General features: G+C 42.3%; 1 long non-coding RNA gene across 1 annotated transcript; it reads left to right on the top strand.

The window, feature by feature from the left end:
• Positions 1–1,876: 1,876 nt before the first annotated feature.
• On the top strand, positions 1,877–2,833 carry LOC109868684 (uncharacterized). Its single transcript, XR_004204279.1, has 4 exons — positions 1,877–1,985; positions 2,197–2,333; positions 2,570–2,613; positions 2,731–2,833. It is a non-coding gene; the product is annotated as an uncharacterized LOC109868684 (long non-coding RNA).
• Positions 2,834–5,382: the final 2,549 nt, after the last annotated feature.

Here is a 5,382-nt window from a genome sequence, read left to right as displayed (position 1 = left end):
TGTATGTTTCTTTCATCACACCATGTCACGTTGGCCATAAGGCATACGCCCCCACCCCTCTTCTTACCAGAAAGATGTTTGTTTCTGTCGGCGCGATGCGTGGAGAAACCAGTTGGCTGCACCGCCTCGGATAGCGTCTCTCCAGTGAGCCATGTTTCCGTGAAGCAAAGAACGTTACAGTCTCTGATGTCCCTCTGGAATGCTACCCTTGCTCGGATTTCATCAACCTTGTTGTCAAGAGACTGGACATTGGCAAGAAGAATGCTAGGGAGTGGTGCACGGTGTGCCCGTCTCCGGAGTCTGACCAGAAGACTGAAGAAGAATCTGTTCGAAATTGTTTAGCTAATAAAAATAAGGCCTTGCGCTTCACATTGTTTCGTAACCCCCTAGCATTAAGAGAAACTATAGACAAAGACAAAACAACAAATATTATATAAAAGTATAAACTGTAGTAAGAGACGTAGGAGCAGTCAAAGACGTAGGAGCAGTGAACGTAGTCAAAGACGTAGGAGCAGTGAACGTAGTCAAAGACGTAGGAGCAGTGAACGTAGTCAAAGACGTAGGAGCAGTGAACGTAGTCAAAGACGTAGGAGCAGTGAACGTAGTCAAAGACGTAGGAGCAGTGAACGTAGTCAAAGACGTAGGAGCAGTGAACGTAAACTATAAAGAACTGATATCTGCACAATTTAAGTCAATTTAAAGTGAAAATAGCTTATTCCATAACCTTTGAGCTAGACGTTATCCGGCTTTGAAATTCAACTCAACTGAAAATTATGTTCAAGACCAAACCAAGTAAGAGAGACTAAAAACCCTCTTTAGTGTAATCAGGAACTATTCTGAGAAATAAAATACAAAATAACAATTTAAATAAATAAAAGAGTACCTACTATTTTAAGTGCATATGAAAACTGATCATAAAATAATTGAATAAAAAATGTTTTACATATAAACGTTCCTAAGACCTTTTTTGGAAATAAGTATTAATAACTAAATAGAACAATAACCGTGTAAAGTCAGAGCAGACCTGTATGCCCTTTAAAACAGTATCTTAGTTACTGTATACATACAAAATAAATACAGCTTTCAATCTTCTTCGGAAGTTTGTAAACAAAATAGGTCTTTTGGTCATACAAGAACAAACTAATAAATTGAAGAACCTGAGTATTCCTTAAAAATAGTCACCTGGTGCTTGTTAGGTAAACAACATAAGGACAATGAGAATACCATGGCTGAAACCATCAACCTGTTCCTTTTAGGGAGGAATATGGATTTCTGAACCGTTGATGAAGCCTCGTCCTCCGACGAAGTAAGCGGCCTTTCCCTCATTTCGTGCTATCTTGATCGTTGACCACAACTTGTTCCTTCTTTCTATGTCCTCCGGGCTGAGATGCTCGGCGAAACGCATACCATGGCTCTGAAGGAAGGCGTTCTTCCTAGCAGCTTTCCAGACAGCATCCCTGTAGAATCTGGCAGTGAAGAGGATGATGATACCCCTAGATCTTGAATCGTTTTGCTGTTGCTTCTTGCCGAGGCGATGCACAACGTCGATGGTATCACCAACTTTTTTCTTCTCTGCAAGCATAACTTCTTGGCAGATGCGGATAGCCTCTCCTCGCACATCTTCATTCTCCACCTCTGGCAAACCGTAGTGTCTCAGGTTCCATCTTCTTGTGTATTGTTCCAGATCAGTGAGACGTCTATGGTGGACAGTTATTCTTTTCCACACTTTTTTCAACTTTTGACACTCGTTTTCACATCCTTGATTTCACCACATGCAAACTCCAGTCTTTTTCAAGCCTGCGATAACCATGGTGTTCGCGCCTACCATTTTCTCAATGGCGTCACACCTGGAGTTGATGAGTAAGGAGAGGGTAGCCACGATGTCAGAGTTCATGTTGGTTTTTTTGGAGGGTGGAGGTTTGCACGGAGTGACCGGGGAATTCGTCATCTTCAACAGCATTCGAAAGCATGATATTGTCCATAGGGTAAGCGTAGTTATGGCAGTTGTCTATAAGCACGTTTCTCTCTTGTTGATTAGCAATAGAACAGCTAACTTCTTCCTTTCTTTTTTGTCACGACTTTACCTGGACATGCCGAAATAAATTATCCAATTATTATTCCAGTCACAGGAAAGGTCTTATATCTTGAACAAATAAAAATAGTAACGACTAAACTTTTTTCACAATCTTTCTGAAGTTTGGCACGGAGCTCGGTAAAAAAGCATCTGTTCAAGCCGCCATCTTGGCACCTGTCCTCAATTGCATGGTTTTCCGAGTCGTAGTGGGAGGACAACACACATCATATCATTGTGATTCCAAGTTTACTTCGATATGGTATTTATATCAATATTTGCGCATACATGCTTTTCCACCACCATTTCTCGCATAATTAATTTGAAGAGATAAAAAGATCCCACCATGCCAAACGAACAAATTATCTGTCATTATTTATACAATTATACCCGAAACTGTTTCCATTACAGCTGTAGTGATTTGTTTTATACAGTATGACTTTGCACGCATGAAAACGTGGTTATTGATATTAATTAACAGAACAGACATATTTTCAGCCCAGACACAGAGCCACCAGACAGAGACACCCCAACCTGCCCAGGTAAGACCAGGGGCTTAATGCCTTTCACGTAGAAATGTATTGTGTAGAAAATACATGTCATGCACAAGAAATGACCATTTCAGCTCTATATATTAGATTTCTATCTGCAACATTTAGGATATTGAAGGAACCTTGAGACAGATCATTCAGATGAACAGTCGGGAGAGGAAAGAACTACAGAGCACAAAGACAAGAAAGGAAAGGGAAGATACGTAGTCAGTTGTACAACTGAATGCATTCAACTGAAATGTGTCTTCCACCATAATTTGCAAATAAATTCATTAAAAATCCTACAATGTGATTTTCTGGATTTTTTTTTCTCATTTTGTCTGTCATAAATGAAGTGTACCTATGATGAAAATTACAGGCCTCTCTCATCTTTTCAAGTGAGAGAACTTGCACAATTGGTGGCTGACTAAATACTTTTTTGCCCCACTGTATCATCCTAACCAACTTGCCCACTAAATACACCAGTCTACACCAGTCCCCAGTCCACCTGGCCATGCTGCTGCTCCAGTTTCAACTTCCACCTGACTGTGCTGCTGCTCTAGTTTCAACTGTTCTGCCTTATTATTATTCGACCATGCTGGTCATTTATGAACATTTGAACATCTTGGCCATGTTCTGTTATAATCTCCACCCGGCACAGCCAGAAGAGGACTGGCCACCCCACATAGCCTGGTTCCTCTCTAGGTTTCTTCCTAGGTATTGGCCTTTCTAGGGAGTTTTTCCTAGCCACCGTGCTTCTACACCTGCATTGCTTGCTGTTTGGGGTTTTAGGCTGGGTTTCTGTACAGCACTTTGAGATATCAGCTGATGTACGAAGGGCTATATAAATAAATTTGATTTGATTTGATACACCTCTGCTGTTTTCAACCAAGATCTCAGCAATCACTGCCTCATTGCCTGCATCCGTAATGGGTCAGCGGTCAAACGACCTCCACTCATCACTGTCAAACGCTCCCTGAAACACTTCAGCGAGCAGGCCTTTCTAATCGACCTGGCCTGGGTATCCTGGAAGGAGATTGACCTCATCCCGTCAGTAGAGGATGCCTGTTTTTTGTTTTTTTAAACACCTTTCTCACCATCTTAAATAAGCATGCCCTATTCAAGAAATGTAGAACCAGGAACAGATTTAGCCCTTGGTTCTCTCCAGACCCGACTGCCCTTAACCAACACAAAAACATCCTATGGCGTTCTGCATTAGCATCAAACAGCCCCCGTGATATGCAACTTTTCAGGGAAGTTAGAAACCAATATACACATGCAGTTAGAAAAGCCAAGGCTAGCTTTTTCAAGCAGGAATTTGCTTCCTGCAACACAAACTAAAAAATGTTCTGGGGCACTGTAAAGTCCATGGAGAATAAGAACACCTCCTCCCAGCTGCCCACTGCACTGAGGATAGGAAACTCTGTCACCATCGATAAATCCACTATAATTGAGAATTTCAATAAGCATTTTTCTACAGCTGGCCATGCTTTCCACCTGGCTACCCCTACCTCGGTCAACAGCACTGCACCCCCCACAGCAACTCGCCCAAGCCTTCCCCATTTCTCCTTCTCCCAAATCCAGTCAGCTGAAAGAGCTTCAAAATCTGGACCCCTACAAATCAGCCAGGCTAGACAATCTGGACCCTTTCTTTCTAAAACTATCTCCCGAAATTGTTGCAACCCCGAATACTAGCTTGTTCAACCTCTCTTTTGTGTCGTCTGAGATTACCAAAGATTGGAAAGCAACTGCGGTCATCCCCCTCTTCAAAGGGGGGGACACTCTAGACCCAAACTGCTACAGACCTATATCTATCCTACCCTGCCTTTCTAAGGTCTTCGAAAGCCAAGTCAACAAACAGATCACCGAATATTTCGAATCCCACCGCACATTCTCTGCTATGCAATCTGGTTTCCAAGCTGGTCATGGGTGCACCTCAGCCACGCTCAAATCCTACACGATATCTTAACCGCCATCGATAAGAAACAATTCTGTGCAGCCCTATTCATTGACCTGGCCAAGGCTTTCGACTGTCAATCACCACATCCTCATCGGCAGACTCGATAGCCTTGGTTTCTCAAATGATTTCCTCGCCTGGTTTACCAACTATTTCTCTGATAGAGTTCAGCTTCATACTCGTCGCCAAACCCACTGGCTAAAGGTCATCTACAAGACCCTGCTAGGTAAAGTCCCCCCTTATCTTAGCTCGCTGGTCACCATAGCAGCACCCACCTGTTGCACGCGCTCCAGCAAGTATATCTCTCTGGTCACCCCCAAAACCAATTCTTCCTTTGGCCACCTCTCCTTCCAGTTTTCTGCTGCCAATGACTGGAACAAACAAAAACAATCTCTGAAACTGGAAACACTTATCTCCCTCACTAGCTTTAAGCACCAGCTCACAGATTACTGCACCTGTACATAGCCCATCTATAATTTAGTCCAAACAACTACCTCTTCCCCTACTGTATTTATTTTGCAACCCATTATTTCTTCTTTGCACATTCCTCCACTGCAAATCTACCATTCCAGTGTTTTACTTGCTATATTGTATTTACTTCGCCGCCATGGCCTTTGTTTTTGCCTTTACCTCTCTTATCTCACCTCATTTGCTCACATTGTATATAGACTTATTTTTCTATTGTATTATTGACTGTATGTTTTTTTTTACTCCATGTGTAACTCTGTGTTGTTGTATGTGTCGAACTGCTTTGCTTTATCTTGGCCAGGTCGCAATTGTAAATGAGAACTTGTTCTCAACTTGCCTACCTGGTTAAATAAAGG

Source organism: Oncorhynchus kisutch, linkage group LG2 (assembly GCF_002021735.2).
Source record: "Oncorhynchus kisutch isolate 150728-3 linkage group LG2, Okis_V2, whole genome shotgun sequence".
Taxonomy (NCBI): Eukaryota; Metazoa; Chordata; class Actinopteri; order Salmoniformes; family Salmonidae; genus Oncorhynchus; species Oncorhynchus kisutch.
This window is presented reverse-complemented; position numbering and strand designations above follow the sequence as displayed.